General features: G+C 41.7%; 1 protein-coding gene across 1 annotated transcript in view; it reads right to left on the bottom strand.

Moving 5' to 3' along the window:
* Positions 1-17,606, bottom strand: part of AK5 (adenylate kinase 5) — a 171,204-nt gene that overhangs the window by 55,457 nt on the left and 98,141 nt on the right. The window lies entirely within an intron of this gene.

Raw genomic sequence — 17,606 nt, 5'->3', positions numbered from 1 at the left:
AATATAACACCATTAATTTATATTCAACAAAAATCATATTAAATATGTACAAAAAATAAAACTATCAAATAATATTAATTATATTAATAGTTTTCAATGCGAAGAGTGGTTTTTCTTTTCTTGGCAAATTCTTTTTATATTTGGTTTAATACTAGAAAGTTGGATTCGCATATCTGGCGTAGCATTCAGTCGTTTTCTGTATTTCGTTTTCATCGCTGCATAGTTTGAGAACCCAGTTTCGCACAAGTATGTACTGGCAAAGGGTAACAGCTGATGAATTGCGCGTCTTGATAAAGATGAATATTCTTGACTTTGACATAAGTCACTCCAAAATGTAATCAGAGAAACTTCTTTACATTTTTGTATTAATTGGCCATCTGAAGCAATTTCAATTAGGTTTTCATAATCTTGTGTAGAAAAACTGACTGGCTTTTCTGTTAAACTTAATGGATTTTGAATCCAGTTACTGTTGTCATTGATGTTTGGAGAATACTTAATGATGTTCGTGTATAAATCGCGGAGATGATCTGCAATGTCGCTGCAAATATCTTCATCAAATTTTTATCCATTTTCTTCAAGGAAATCATTCAGAGTTGGTAAACAATCCAAATAATTTCGTCCTACAGATGAGATCCAAAACTGTAGCTTCCGTGACAATGACAATTTTCTTTCGCATTAAAAATATTTACATTCTTTCCTTGCAGCGACAGATTTACTTCATTTAGTTTTGTAAAGATTTCTGCAAGATACGCAACTCTAGATAACAACAAAAAGTCTGTTAAATGATCAGACAGTTGGAATTTGTGATGCATCAGATTTGCGGAGAGCTCATGACACAATTCAAATAATCTAACCAGCACTTTTCCTCGTGATAGCCACCTGACTTCTGTATGTAGAAGCAGGGCTGTGTGCTGACTACCCATATCTTCACACATAATTTTGAACAGTCTTGATTGTAATGGTCGAGTTTTTATATATAATTAATAATCTGTACTGCTTCGTCCAACACATTTTTAAGAGAGGGAGAAATATTCTTAACTACCAGAGCGTGTCTGTGGAGAATGCAGTGATTACGGGTGCAGTTTGGTGCTACTTTTTTTTTATTCGTGTTACAGCGCCAGCCACTGTTCTTACCATTTGCTTTGGAACCATCACTGCACACATCAGCACAGCTTATTTGATGTGTTTTCATAAAGTTATTGATACAATTGAATATATTCTCACCAGTTGTATTGGTTTGCAAAAGTTCACATAAAAGTAAGTCTTCAATAGAACTATTAAAATAATAACGGATAAATACAAGCAGAACTGCACGACCTGCAACGTCAGTGGACTCGTCTAATTGTAATGCATATGCATCACATAAATGCAGTCGAAAAATAAGCTTCTTCTCGATGTCAGCAACAAGATCGTGAATACGACGTGTGACAGTATTGTTTGATAGTGGCACAGCCTCAACTTTTTTACTAGACTCCTGATCCAACATACACATCACTATCTTTTGCACATGGTTTTATGAGTGATTCCCCAATAGTGTGTGCTGCTTTGGCGAGCGATATACGATAACTTACATTGTAAGATGCCTCTGTTGCATTTTCATGATCAGATTTGGCAATTTTTGACATGAAGTTTACTTTTTTTTTCAAGCGATTCAAGCTTTTGCTTAAAGAATGTCTTTATCTCTGTATTCTGGATGATTTGTTTCAAAATGTCTTCGCAATTTAGTGGGCACTAAACAACTATTAGATAATATTTTGCTGCACACTACACACTGGGCACCTGGAGCATCTTCATTTCCATTGCTTGTGAATCCAAATGCCAAATAGTCCTCACAATACCTGCATTTCTTATTAGTCAGCTGAAATTTTTCATAATTAACTTGAGCTGCCTCAGTATTTTCCTTGCTGGTTTCAGTAAAAATATTGGAGTTTGAAGTACTCACTTTTCTCTTTAAAGTTCCTTCTTTTAACCAACGATCCATGGGGAATTTTGATATTAGATTGAATTCTTAAACTTAGTCACACCCAGGAGCCACATGTCCTCACAGTGTGTATGGGGATTTGTTCTGATCCTCACAGTGCGTAGGAGTTCCGGTGTTCCACTCACTAATAGTACTCCCCCCCTCCACACACACACATGCTGCCTTTACCAAGGGACCTAGCAGCAGCAACAGCTGCTTGTCCTGCTTCTGCCCGCTCAACCCAAGATCCCTCTCCAGTGTCCCCCGCTGCCGCTCTGCTTTTTCCGGTGGTAAAAGCAGAGCGGCAGTGGGGGATGCGGGAGAGGGATCTTGGGTTGATCAGGCAGAAGCTGGGCAAGCAGCTGTCGCTGCTGCTAGGTCTAGTGGTAAAAGCAGAGCGGCAGCGGGGGACGCGGGAGATGTCTGAAAGGGGAGCGGGGAAGGAGCCAGCATCTTTGAGCGCTGGGCTCCTCTGTCTCTTTATGCGCGGGGGGAGGGGAGTGTTCGGGTTCTTGCAGAACCCTTACGTTCGCTTTGCGGAACCCCAGGGTTCCGCGGAGTACCATTTGGGAAACACTGGACTAGAGAGGTTCAACCCGTAGTGATTTCAATTGTTAGGATGATAGCAAAATTTCAGGATAATGGAGAAAGTCAGAACAGCCAATGTTTGAAAAATAACAAGGGTAAATCTACCTTTGCTCCATACTAGCATCACTTTTTTTGAGAGAGAATAACATAAGCAACCTTCTGTCTCTGAAGATGGGCATAAAATATTAAGAGTTTGGTTCTCCTGGTTCTTACAAGCAGCCTCTCATTTTGCATTGGTTAGTTTGAATGCAAACAACTGCATGAAAAATTATTTGTAGCTGAAAATGGAAGGCTAAATTGAGGTTTCTTTAGAAACAACTCTAGGAAGGTCTGTTATGACAAAGGGTGTTTTTAACTCTTAACTCAAACAGCAATAAGTACATAGTTAACTTTGCTTTTATTCAGGTTAGAAACTCTACTTCAGATACTTTCCTATCAGATTTAATTCAACCTGCTACCATGAGTTAGAAGCTGAGGTGCCAGTGTCTTCACTGCTGTTTTAAGCTGGGTTAGCTGACCAAAATTAAGAACAGCCTATGCACCCCCACTTTTTTGGCATACCCTTAGTCACAAGTTGACCTACCATTCAAATGAAAGAGTAGAACAGTCTTTGTATTCTTGACGGAAGTCTTTCCATTTAGCTGAGGCATGTGTGACTCCTACTGACATTAGAGGATAGCTACCTTCAGTAAAGATCAGGGCCGTAACAAAGGCAAGGCGAGTGAGGCAATTGTCTCTGGCACATAGCTGAGGGAGCGCAGAAAATACAGCTATTACACAGTCTTCGCTCGTGCCTTACACCACGTCAGCACCCCTTCCTGTGTCAAGGATGGCCTTGCCTCAGGTGTCAAATTAGCTAGTTATGATTCTGGTAAAGATATTTGATGGATAGTTTACAATCCATTGTTATAAGTATTGATACCTCAAGATCAGGTTGTCCACAAATATAGTGTATCCATTTCTGGGTTGGGCAATTGCATTTGTGCTGACTGAAGGATCATCAATTAGAGGGATCTAGCTGCCTATAATTGAACAAAAAATAACCTTTTCCAAATGGGGAAGGAGTTTTAGACTAAGATGATCATTAGCTATTGGAGTTATCAGGAGTACAATAAGTTATTGTGATCTAATTATTATAATGGAAATATTAATAAAATGTCTTGTTGAATAGTTTGGGCTACAATAACATTGTCATTTAATTCATTAGAAGGCAGATAGCCTATATTGGTTATTGTTATAGGCTTGAATGTAATGACGGAGACTTGAACTACTATAATGAAATAGGCTGACAGTAAGTCACAGCATATTAGAGGGAACATTAAAGCACCACTTACAATTGAGCATTATTACTATCTACAAAAATTTGACTCATCACATCCATTTAAAGGAAGTTGGATATTTACGGATGGTGCTCTTAAAGTGCGTGGGGAATGTGTTCTAAAAGAAAATAAGGACCAGTCCTGAGGATATGAATAGCTATGGAGAAAGCTGATGTATTCAAGGAAAATGTTTTACTAGTCTGTCATTATTTTTACACAATAAGATAAGAGAACTAGTTGCATAATTTAGACTTAAAAGGTCTTTAATTGTCTGATGGGTGTCTGTCAAATTAAGTAGTAATAAAGTAAAAAGTATTATGTATCAGAAATTGGCTAGGAGAGAGAATAAAACTACAGAGTCAACTTTTATCACAGCAAAAGACTTCAAGAATATTCAGAGATTATAATTGTTATTGCTAACACACATTCCTGGAAGTGGTGTTAAACATCATGCTGTAAGATTGTGATGGAAAATAGCCCTATGATCACACCTCACAGTACTGTTGTAATATTTCTTGATCAGTAATATTATGGCAAAATGTGTTTGTACAGGGGCAAATTTAAATGTTATACAGAAAGCTGCTAAAAGTGTTCAGACTCATGTAGCATGAAACTACCAGTCAAACAGACCTGTCTTGCACAAAGGAGTGTACCCTTGTCTTAATTGGCATTTAAACTATAAACAGTCATTAATCAGAGAGAAGGGAGAGAAACAGAAGTCACACACAGGTGAAAGATCAGCAGGGAACATGCTTCTTCCAGAAACAGTCTCCTGGTTCTCAGCTGGAAATCTTTTTCAAAAAGGACTAAACTATAAAAAGGAAAGGAAAATACCACAAGACACTCCTTCCAATCTCTTGTTCTCTCCTTGCCCATATCATTATTTGTACCTGAGAAGACAAAACAGCTGTTGCACTCTTAGGAAGGGATCCTGGTGAGTTTGGTCACATGGGATGAGAAACCTATATTAAACTCAAATAAACCCCTTCAGTGCCTAAACTTTATCTTGTGTACATGTTGACTTTTTATGCCTCATTTCTTGTACTCAATCTTTTTGTAGTTGCTAATCCACTAATTAATGGATCTCAAAGTCAGTGTTCAGGCCAATTCCACAAGCCAAATACACAGGGAAGAGTTGGAACTTAGGAATCAAACTTGTAAATGAAGTTATCAGAGAGAAATGAATAAAGATATCACACACTACCTTCCACATCTTAGGGTATGTCTACACTACAGCGCTAGTTCGAACTAACTTAGTTCGAATTAGTTAATTCGAACTAGCTTAGTTCGAATTAACGCGTCTAGAACTAAAAACTAGTTCGAACTAGCGTTTTGCTAGTTCGAACTAGCAAGTCCACATTGAGTGGACTCTGAACAGGGCTTAAGGATGGCCGGAAGCAGTGCCGGCAGGGCATAAAAGGAGGACTTAGAGCATGGAGATGCTGTCTCAGGCTAGCCGAGGGCTGCGCTTAAAGGGTCCCGACCCCCACCCCGGACACACAGTTCTAAGGGGTGCCCCGCTTGCAAAGAAGTTCTGGCTTGGAGTGCCCTGAGTGCCCACACTGGGCACATCACACCACTCGGCCATCAGCCCAGCTGCACTTGCCGCAGGCTGCCATCTGGGGAGAGGGAGTAATTGGGGGGCTGCAGGAGAACTTCCACCCCCAGAAGCCCGCAGAGCCAGCCCAGTCCTCCCCATCGGGGGCTCGTACCCCATTCCTCCCTCACCTCCTTCCACTTACCCTTCCTTAGCCCCCCTTCTTATTGATGTACAAAATAAAGATAACGTTTCTTCCAACATTGACTCTGTTTTTATTAAAAAAAACTGGGGGAGACTGGGAAAAGGAGGTGGGAGAGGGGAAGAGAAAGGCTGGGAGAGGGGAGGGCAACTAACATGATCAGGGGTTGGGAACAGGTCCCGGATGAAGAGAGGCTACAGAGACTGGGACTGTTCAGCTTAGAAAAGAGGAGACGGAGGGGGGACAGGATAGAGGTCTCTAAAAGCAGGGGTTGGGTGGAGAGGGTGCATTCATAAAAGTTCTTCCTGAGTTCCCATAAAGAAGGACTAGAGGACACCAAAGGAAAGGAATGGGTAGCAGGCTTGAAACTAGTAAGAGAAAGTTGTTCTTCTTCCCAAAGCAAATAGTTAACCTGTGGAACTCCTTGCTGCAGGAGGCTGTGAAGGCTACAACTAGAACAGAGTTTAAAGGGAAGTGAGATAAAGTGATGGAGGTTGGGTCCATGGAGTCCTATTAGCCAGAGGGTAGGAGTGGTGTCCCTGCCCAAAGTTTGTGGAAGGCTGGAGAGGGATGGCACGAGACAAATGGCTTGGTCATTGTCTTCGGTCCATCCCCTCCAGGGTCCCTAGGGTTGGCCGCTGTCGGCAGACAGGCTACTGGGCTAGATGGACCTTTGGTCTGACCCAGGACGGCCATTGTAAGCTCAGGGCTCAGTGTCGGGGGTCTCAGTGGACCCCCTTGATTTTCATGCACACCTGGTCCTGGGTGGCCAGGCTGGCAGCTCTCCTGCCCTAGACGGCCACTTTCCTGTGCCTAGTGCGGAGATCGTGGACGAGGTCCACGATGTCCGCACTTGCCCAGGAAGGTGCCCGCCTCTTGCGGTCCAGGGCAAACTCCCGGGAGCCGCCAGCCTGGTCCCGGCAAGAGGGGGTGGGCTGGGGGGCATCGGGTGGGTGGCTCTGTGCCGTGCCAGGTGCAGGGTCTGCTAGCTGGGTGCTGGCAGGCTTGCACCTGGCACGGGCACCGTAGCCAGCCCGTGCCCCTTTAAGGGGTCCGGGGCCGGGAGGGGGGCATAGAGTTTCCCTGGTGTTGGCCAGAGTGGCCACCAGGGAAACCTGGGGAGGGCTAGCCTCCCACTAGTTCGAACTAAAGGGCTACACAGCCCTTAGTTCGAACTAGCTAGTTCGAACTAGGCGTTAGTCCTCGTAAAATGAGGTTTACCTAGTTCGAACTAAGCGCTCCGCTAGTTCGATTCAAATTCGAACTAGCGGAGCGCTAGTGTAGCACCTATTAAAGTTAGTTCGAACTAACGTCCGTTAGTTCGAACTAACTTTGTAGTGTAGACATACCCTTAATGATTTAGCTAACCAACCAATGGGCACTTTTTTCTCTTTCTTCCTCCTCCTCCTCCTCCTACCCAGCCTTCCCTTACTTATTCTTGGATCTGGACTCCTAACACTCCTGCCATCTAAAGAAGTGGGTTGTACTCACGAAAGCTCATGATACCATTTATGTGTTTTGTTAGTCTCTAAGAGTCTGTTAGACTCTTTGTTTTTTCCTAGTTAATTAAGCTACTGGATATTATTCCCTTAAAGAGAATACAGTTGGACTGTCCAGAAGAAGGCTGGGCAGAACAGCAGAACCTCAAAGATGCAAACACCAGAGTTATCGAGCGACCTGTGAACAGGACACTAGGGGTACGTCTAGACTACAGGCTTCTGTCGACAAAGAGCGTCTACACTACATTGAGTTCTGTCGACAAAGCACCTTGCTTTGTCGACATGGTAGTGTAGACACAAAGGACAGTTTATATGCAATAACACCTTCTGTCGACAGAAACTCGTAAAATGAGGTTTACCAGTGTCGACAAAACTGCTGAGTTCTGTCAACGTTATGTCGACAGAACTCAGCGGTAGTGTGGACGCAGGTATAGTTTTGTTGACAAAAGTCCAATTTTGTCAACAAAACCCTGTAGTCTAGACATACCCTAGATGAAACCAGACATAAGTATCAGAGGCACGTGCAATATATATGGCATTTGTATTGCACCAGGTAGACATCACCGGGCTTTCTGTCCCCATCTTATGCCCTACTTGCCACAGTGTGGTGTAGCCACTTACAGGTGGTGAATGATAGTTTCCTTTCTCCTCCTCCTTTCCCCTGACAGGGACAAACTTGCAAGCTCAGAGCCCCAGGGAATAAATTTTCCGCGCTGCTATGAAAACCTGGTCTGGAGTGTAAGCTGCTGAAGCCTGAGCTCCTGTCATGTCACCAGACGCGGGAGGAGCAGCTCCATTTTAAAGGACCCACAGCCTGCACCTTGCACCCACTGACCCTCTGGTGCTTCCGGGTGCCTCACTCATGGCCCTTGTTACCAGGGGCCGAGACCCAGCTGCCTGTCTACACACCCACTCACCGCATGACACACTAAGCACTCCACTGTAAGGAACCCCAAGATCTCTAAATCCCCATCAAAGCCCTATGAGGTACATTCTGGGTGGTGCTGGGGAGGCTAACCCTCCAGCTCCACCTCTCTGCCTGAAGCACTGCTCCTTCTGAGGGGCCTGGAGCCGAGCCCCTCCCCACCTTGCACAGAGCCCGGCCAAGTTGTCTGTCAACTCTGATCAGTATTACAAGACAGAACACGTGTCCTTCAAATCAAATGTAAGTCTTGGCAGTGCCTTAAAGCAGTAGTTTCTCAGCCTTTTTTATATCAGACCAGCTTGCTGCCTTCCTAAACTGTCAGGTAATCTCTGGGATTGGTGCTAGTCCATGGTCTGGTCACTGAGGGAAAAACTGCGTTAAACCTGAATGTACCTCTGGGAAGGAAGCTTTGTAGTCAGTACCTGTCTGGTACAAAAGCCTCTGGTGTACAAGGTGTAAATTACATAGAATCAGAAGTGAACTAGTGTCAGAAGGGTACAGAAACAAAAGGAAGGAGGAGACGGAAGATGGAAAAAATTAACAAATGTTGCAGGATCTCATCAACATGCCATTCTCCAGTACCCCCAGAGAATTTTCTTTGATAGACCTTGAGAATGGACAGACTGAAAACATTATTTCACAAAATTTCAAATTGCTACAAAAATCCACAAGAAAACTTGAGGGATACAGGTGTGTAATACATTTACTATGAGAAAGTAGGCAAAGTATATCTTGAAATCTCATCCCTTTACTGAAGATAGTCATAAAGATCTCCGTGAAAGGATTCTATTTGTTTGACACCTCTCAGATGTGATTTATGAAAACATGCTTCTTTCAGAAGTGTTCAAGAACCAGGAGAAAAGATGCCTCTTCCAATATCTGCAGAACTTTTGTCTGAACTATATCTGGACTAACAAATATGAAAATATCACTCGCAAATTTTCACAACCGCTACAATTAAAGGCAGGTCTAACACTACACAGAGTGATTCAAGTAGCAAAGCAGTTGGAACTTGTGAAGCAGCAAAACACACTTGTCAGACTTGAAAAACAAAAAACTAACAAGTTGTGAACAGCTGCACCATGGCTGCTAAAAGTAATTAAGACTCCTGAGCTCAAGAAGAAAAATTCCAGCTAAACTACGCAGGCTTTTAGAATAAATATACAATATGTGGAAGACTTCCCAGTTAAAGGTGAAATATGTAAGAGTGCATAAAATATGGACATTTTGTAGCTGTTTACCACACCAACGCACTGAGTGTACAAGATTAGAGAGTGTGAACCACGATTAGAAAGAATAAAAGCCCTTGTTTCTCGGTTCTATCACGTGACAACCACACAACCTGCCGGAAGACTGAAATTGAGTGTTTGTGGAAGACTGATTAAAATTGACTCAAGCAGATGTGACTAACTTTCAGAAGGAATTTACAACCTTTCAATGCCTGCCAGAGCTGAAATCACTTGACATAGCCTTGATTTGTGCTGGAGGTATTTTGAATTTCATTGACCAGTTCATCACAGAAAACTTACACACTCAGCTCCAACTTTAGTGTTTATACATGGGCAAAGACCAATAACCTTCTAACTTCAGTGTAGCAGCCATGACGGGCCTAGGAGACACTCAAGCACTTGAAAGGAGATCCAATACAAATAACATTGATAAACAATTCTGCACCATACAGATTACATATACCTTGCAGAATTTCTTTCCCATTGCTTTGTAAGAAAGTGGCCATAGTGGATCAGACTAAGGTCGAGCTAGCCTAGTGTCCTATTTTCCAACAATGGCCAAAACCAGGTACCCCACAAAGAATGACCAGAATGGGTAATCATCAAATGATCCAGCCCCCTGTGACCCTGGCAAACTTCATTATTTACTTTCTCCATGCCAGTCATGATTTTATAGACCTTTATTATGCTTCCTCCTCCTCCCCGCACATCCTCTCTTTTTCCAACATGAAAAATTCCTGTTTTATTAATCTCCCTTCATACAGAATCCATTCCATATCCCTAACTTGTGTTGCCCCTTTCTGAACCTTTTCCAATTCCAATATAAAATAGAACCTGAATTAAAGAGAATGGAACAGATTAATACACCAGAGAAAATTTGAGCCAAGAGGATGATGTGTATCCCAATGGTATTGGTTTTAGAGACAAATGGAAAAATACAAATATGTGCATCTTTAAATAGTGATTGAAGAAAAATATATCCTCCCAACACTAGGGCTGTGTCTAGACTGGCAAGTTTTTCTGCAAAATCATCTGCTTTTGCGGAAAAACTTGCCAGCTGTCTACACTGGCTGCTTGAATTTCCGCAAGAACACTGACGATCTCATGTAAAATCGTCAGTGTTCTTGGGGAAATACTGTGCTGCTCCCGTTCGGGCAAAAGCCTTCTTGCGCAAACCATTTGCGCAAGAGGGCCAGTGTAAACAGCACAGCACTGATCTCCGCAGAAAAGCCCCGATCGCTTTAATGACGATTAAGAGCATTTCCAGAAAATCATGCCAGTGTAGACGTAGCCTAGATGACTTGGACTTCCTCCCCAAAGCAAAAGGAGCTATAGTACGCCTCAAGTGGATTCTGGCAAATGTTTAGTCAGTGTTAACTGACTACATTGATCACATGGTTTGGGAAATTTTGCTTTTGGAGATGAACTGGTAATCCCAAAAGTTAATCTGAAATTTTTCCAAAGAAAGATGACAGAACAGTTCACCACCACAAATGCAGTTATATTTTTCATAGCCTATATATATGGGTCATTGATAGAACACAACAAAACCCTTAAAGTTCTAAGCCCCTAATCAATCATTCTGGATGGAAGCAGAAGGACCAGTGTGTTTTCCACCTACCCCAAATCAAGCTTTTAGGGGCAGGCAATATACAGATTAAATCCAGTCATTGCTTTCTTTTTCATGGCTATTTAAGAACTGATTGCAACAACAAATGACCCAGAACTGAGATGTATTATGAATAAGGTGAATTATCTTGGCTTACACCTCCAGGACTTTTCTACAAATGACAAAAGTACTGGATTAAGTATTATAGTCAAATATATAATGAGGGTGGGGGCACAAATACAGAAATTGCCTTCAAAGAGGCAAAAATGATTTCAACAGCTCCAGATCAAGCATTGTGATGTGAACAAACCCACAATGGTCAATGCAGATGCAAGCAACTATGGCCTACATGGTGAATTGTAATTTACTTCCACCCAGATCTATGTTGTTATAGTTTGCTCTGTCCTAATCAAAGAAGTAGAAAAAAGGATCTATGCAGATTGAAAAGAATGGCTGGAAAGCATGTGGGCATATGAAAACTTTTAACATATTTTTGTGAATTGGAATATTTTATACTGATAACAGATCACAAGTTGCATATTACCCTCATCAGTTTGAAAGACCTGAATTAAACCTTACTGAGATGCCATTGTCTATTGATAAGGTTAATGAGATTCAACCCAATTGCAAGATACATTCATGGAAAAAATCAGGCTTTTGCAGATATTCTCTCAAGGAGACCTGTGAGCTACTTACAGATGACATATAAAAGTGTTTTGTGGATGCATACAAACTAGTGTCAGAAAAGAGACTACTCTGGTGACAGGTAACCTTGACAGATACGGACCTTCAAGAAGTTTTAAGTTTGGCCTTTAAGGTGGTCCAAGTACCTAAAGGACACTAAATCCTGGTCTACGCTAAGAAGTTATTTTGAAAGAATAAGTGGAGTGTCCACACTACCAAGACTGGTGTTTAGAAATAAAGGACTCATTTCAAAATCTGTACTCCTGCTTTCCTTGGAGAACAAGCTTATTTTGAAATAGCTATTTTGGGAGTTATTTTGAATTGTGTTACTTTGAAATAATTTTCTAGTGGAGACATGCCCTAAGGGAGCAACAAGAGAGTACCTTGCAATACATAGATAATCTAGCAAATCAAAGGGACGCTTAAGTAAAGGAAACTTTTTGTAAGATTTAGCTATATTCCATCTCATGCATTCCCTTTATCTATGGCTCTTGTAATGCTGTCAAAAAAAAAAAACAAAAACAAAAAAAAACAAACGATCAAGCTTGTCTAGTATGTTTTCCACATATAGACCAATACTGTTTTATGCTCATGGTCTCATTATAATTTGGGTCCCTACAGATTTATTTTCTTCATATTCGTTCAACTGTTTTACAAGGGACTGAATTTAGACTGAGTAGTAATTGCTATGATTTCTCCCTTATTTCTTTTGAAGACTAATACCAGAGTTCTCTAAGTTCATTAATATATCTGGAAGTTTAGAAAGCCGGTCATGATTTTTAAAATAGCTAAGACCTCACAAACGTTTTTAAAATGGGCCTTTAAAAAATGAAAAGGAGAATGGCCAGACAGGAAGTAGTAAAGAATTTGCCAGTGTTACCCTTACTTGCATTCAATTAGTACATAATATCTCCAGAAAAATTAAATAGCTTCTGCAGATCATTGTTAAATACCTAGTTGTAAAACATTTGTTTCACACACAATCTTAAATGACAAACTTATTCCATTGAATAAAAACCATTGTAGATTAGAAACTCACTAGAAGTCAGGAAATCGGGGCAATGTCTTCACTGTAGAGCCCAGGATGTCACAACTATGCCGATATAGCTATGCTGCCATAGACTCCTAGCAAGCATGCAGTACACACTAAAGGCACGTCTACACAGCAGGGCTAAAGCCAAAATAAACTACGCCGCTTGAGTTACGTCAATTGCATAGTCTAAGTCGAAATAGCTTATTTCTGCTTTTGGCACTGTCTACAAAGCAGGAAGTTGGAGAGAAAGTTGGAGTAAGACATATCAAAATAACTGCTTGCAGCATAGATGTGGACTGTTATTTCAAAATAACGTCCGTTATTAGCTATACTGCCAGAAGCCCTCTTCTGTGCTTTTTCATACCCTTACTGATATAGCTATGCTGAGCAAAAAAAGCGTCTGACACATCTATGCTGACAGAAAATGTCTTCTGCCAATGTAACTAATGTCATTCTCGGATGTGGTTTTCCAATGCCAGCAGAAACTTACCTCCTTCTGTGAATGTAGGCTGCATCTATGCTAAAAAGCTATGCCAGCATATCTATGCCACCATTGACTCCCTGGAGTAGACTCAGCCTTGGTGTACTGATGTGCTTCAATGTACTAATGCGTTTCAATGTACTGAGCTGAGGGAAGTGTCAAAAGGGATTCTGCAGGGACTGGTTTTATTTAACAATGATAAAGAAGAGGAACTACACAGCACACTGGAAGTCTGAAGATGATAATCAATTGGGAGAAAATGTAAATAATAATGGGGATGGAGAAATAAAGCCAGAGGAGAAGTACTGGCCAAAAACTACAATGGGATAAAAGTTGGAAAAAATAAGCTAAGTGAAAATAATTTGAAAACGTTCAGTGAAAAGCACCTAAAAGAGAAGTAGGGATGATAGCACCTGGCCTCTATGTGATTGCAGATGGACCAGAGAACTGCGTATCATCAGCATTTTCATCTAGGATAGTGGCATTCTGGTCTGGATTGAAACTTATGTAAAGGAGGTAGCATTCTCACCAGTGTGGGAAGATTAATTGAGAATTTGGGGTTGGTTTTTTTTTTGAAGCTATTACATTACATATTGAAATGAGGTTTGATTTCAGCGCTCTCATTTTATTTAAAAAAAAAACCACACCCTATTCTATGGAGCTTGGGGTTCTTCGTATGTCTGAAAATCATGCCCCACATTCTTCAACTTAGACTCACATTAAAATGGGAGTTATTATATGAGAAACATTTATTGGTTCAGAAATAGTCCTTCCTAAAAGGAGATGCATGTTTTTGTGCATTTGGGGCAGAGTTGAACTTAAAGGAAGCATAAAAATAGCAATCTGCTTTGAAAAGAGAGCACTGAATCTGTGAAGCAAACTAACAAAGTGAGGAAATTCAAAGTAGACATCTGAACTCTTTGGTTTTGAGAACAGAATGATCTAACATCATGAGTCAAGGACAGAAGGTAACCTTCATTTTTAATTTCCTTGTGAGTTTTAATCATTTTAATTTTGTTTAAAATGGAACATTTCTATTCATACCTGTGTGTGTAATAAAAAAAGCAATAAAAAGTGAAGCAATAAAAAAGTGAATTCAGAAGTTAAAATAGTACAGGATCAGGAATATCCAAACACAGTGAGGCAAAAACATATTGCTTTTAAATATAAGGCTATGTCTAGACTGCAAGCTTCCTTTGGATGCTGGAGGGTGGTCTCCTCACACCATACCTCCAGGAGGGCCAGGATATCGGTTCCTGACCACAACGGCCTGCGGCTTTAAGAGCTGCTGGAAGACAGGAACTATAGAATTGTGATGAGTTCGGAGGAGTGGCCTACAGGGCACCTGTGTTATTTCCTGGAGGCCTCTTTTTTCGAAAGAACTCCCTCTTCTGTGTCCACACACGTCTTTTTCTGAAAAAGTTTTTTTGGAAAAAGCGATCTCCATCATAGAAAGAGGTTTACCACTGTCGGGGAAAACCCATTTTTACGGACTAACGGGCTTTATTCTGGAAAAACAATACTTGCATCCACACTGCAATTGAGTTCTTTCAACAAAAAGTTGAAAGCTCAATTGCAGTGTGGATGCAAGTATTGTTTTTTCCGGAATAATGCCCATTATTCCGTAAAAATGCTGCAGTGTAGACATACCCTAACAGTCTAACCTTAATGCAGCCAAAATCCTTGCACACATGGTTTGCTTCCCTCTAGGGCTGGCTACAAGTGGTATCCAGCCCAAAACATTTTCTGTCAGCTCCCATTTTCCTAGCTTTTCTCTAACTCTGTCCACCCCCATAACACTATATATTGTTTACTCTAAAATGGTATTATCCAGATAGAAAACTCTCTCCTTTTTTTTCTTTTAATTTCCCAATTATATTTTGGCACTGCAAAAAAAGGTTGGCGCCTGGGAGAGGTTGGCTTTTGGACAACACATATGCCCAGATGATGAGTAAACAACTCCTGCAACAGAAGAGGCAAGTAAGATGATGGCTATAACTGGCTATTTTCCACAGAATAGCTGAGCCCAGATTTCACTGGCATATACACACTTTACTGCACCTGACAGACTGGTTTAAGATGCAGAGAGATGTACTTCAAGGAAACAAATCTGCAGAAAAGAGGAGCCCATGTAATCTAATTGTTTACTGCCTGACAGACACTGGGCTACCAGGAAGTGGGGAGGAGAGGCAGACTACTAAATCAGACTGCATCACAGGAAAAGGGGACTGCATGGGAGGCTGCTGACAAAGGACAGCAGACCCTAGAATTTGCTCTTAGTAAGATCCAAGTTAGTTTATTATTCTGAAAGTGAGAGACTCAGCTGGTGTAACTTATGGCCAAGTATAAATCTAGCGATGGTGAGAGAGCCATTTACATTGTATTAAATTATTTTTCTATCTACAGTAAACTTCCGATAATCTGTCATCTTTAGGACCCAGGGAGTGCCGGATTATCAGCTATGCCGGAGTACCAGAAGGGGGGCTATGAGGAGTTTGCGGGGGGGGGGGGGGGGTTGGCAGGGAACTGCACAGCCTGGGAGAGGGCAGCGCTGCGGGACCAACCCGGCGGCAGCCCAGCTTCCCCGCCCCCAGCTTCCCCAAATCAGCTGCTGCTGACCGGCAGTGGACTTCAGGAAGCCTGGGGCAGAGCAGCTGGGGTGTTGCCAGGTTGGTTCCACAGTGCTGCTCAGGTGAGGGGCGGCACTACGGGACCAACCCGGCAGCACCCCAGATGCTCTGCCCCTGGTTTCCCCAAGTCAGCCGCTGATCAGTTTCAACAGCAGCGGACTTGGGGAAGCTGGGGGCAGAGCAGCTCCAATTGTTGGGCTGGCCAGAGCACTTCAAGGTTCCAGTTGGTGCCGGTGTCGGACTATCAGGAGTGCCGGACCACTGGATGCTGGACAATTGGAGTTTTACTATACTTTGTTATAACTCTTCATAAGGCGAATTTCCTTTGAGTGCAATTTTTCATGCAGTTCCATCTTTGAAGAGGCAACAGTATAGGGAAGGAACTACCAGGAAGGAGTTCTTAAACCACTTTTCCCTTGGCCAACTGGCACAGAAAGACAAATTTAACCATGCTGAAATGTTACATGCTTTTGGAACACATCAAGAGGCAGACCTGGAGGAGGGATGCACAGATGACAAATGCTGACTCAGGCAAATACGTAGAGGATTTAATATATTTATATTTATATTAGTTGTACTCCATGAGAGCCATTCCATAGCTTTGAAATACAAATAAATATCTTAAAGAGCTATTTTGTCCCCCAATAGAACAAAATAGCATTTGTGGAGACACTGCAGTTCACCAATCTATATATTTACTTTAAGCAGGTGTGAGTGTTAATAAAGAGCATTCACATTCTTTATGAATCAGAGCTTGCTCACTGGCCCTCTTTCCAAAGTTCACAGTCTGTACTGGGGCAAGTCTTTTCAAAGACTTGCCCAAACTGACCTGCTGCCTGCTCTTGCTATCTGAAAGTCAGTGGGAGCTAAGCAGGAGTAAAAACTGGGCATGTGTAAGTTATAGGCTCAAGTATACCTGCGCAGAAGCAAACTGTGCTAAAGGTGGGGAGATGGTACATTGCCCCTGTCTTAATACCTGGAGGCATTAGACTTTTTTGTAAGCCAGGTTCACATTACTGCTCTCAGAATCTGGGGAGCCTAAAAGGCAAGTGGTTTTTGGAAAATGAAGTTATGGATAATGATTAAATCTGTAGTAATTTGTCTAGGTTTCCCTCCATGTAATGAAATTCCAACTGAGGAGGCTTCTAAGGAGCCTTTGACAGCTTGGCTCCCGGAGGTACTTAGCTTGGGATAGTAGGCAGACAGCAGTGAAAGATGCAAGGAACCTTTCACCTTGTCTCTGGCAGATCCTAACTAAGATCTGTGGGTTGGGTGTGAAGCCTGGTGTGTTCTACATATGGAGAAGCAAACACCACTTCTGTAAATGGCAGAAGAATGCCAAAGAATTCTAAGTCTGCAGGTTGAACCTTGTGGCATTTCTATTCCTTTCTGTGGAAAGAAACTGCATAAGTGAGAGTCGAGCTATAGGGTTTGTTTTATGGTATAAAATGTATATTTCTGAAATAACTGAATAATTCTGAAAGATGTACAAAATTAAATAAAAGCCCCCCAAAAGACATTTAGTTTTGAGCATAATGCAGCACTTTGTTCAAGGCAAACTATAGTTCTTTTGTTTCTAGAACTGGTTTTTTAAACCCCTAATAGGATAGTTTCCATGGCAACTCAAAATGAACAGATTGTGCATTGGCTTCAATAGATTTCTTTTAAGCATGTTTCATTTGCCTAAAGTTAGGACAGATTTTAGAACTTCTGCTGTATTTTGAATGCTCATTCTTCCTTATTGAGATTCACGTCCTCCCGTTTTCAATCTCTCTTCTTACAAAGGCAGAATCTGGATCTATAATCTGAATTGATGCCACTGCATATCAATGAAGGAGACAAGTCCATAACAAAAATATTGCAGTTGATAAGCCTGGAGAACTGTGACCTTCCAGATGCTCATGATCATA

Source organism: Pelodiscus sinensis, chromosome 9 (assembly GCF_049634645.1).
Source record: "Pelodiscus sinensis isolate JC-2024 chromosome 9, ASM4963464v1, whole genome shotgun sequence".
Classification (NCBI taxonomy): domain Eukaryota; kingdom Metazoa; phylum Chordata; order Testudines; family Trionychidae; genus Pelodiscus; species Pelodiscus sinensis.
This window is presented reverse-complemented; position numbering and strand designations above follow the sequence as displayed.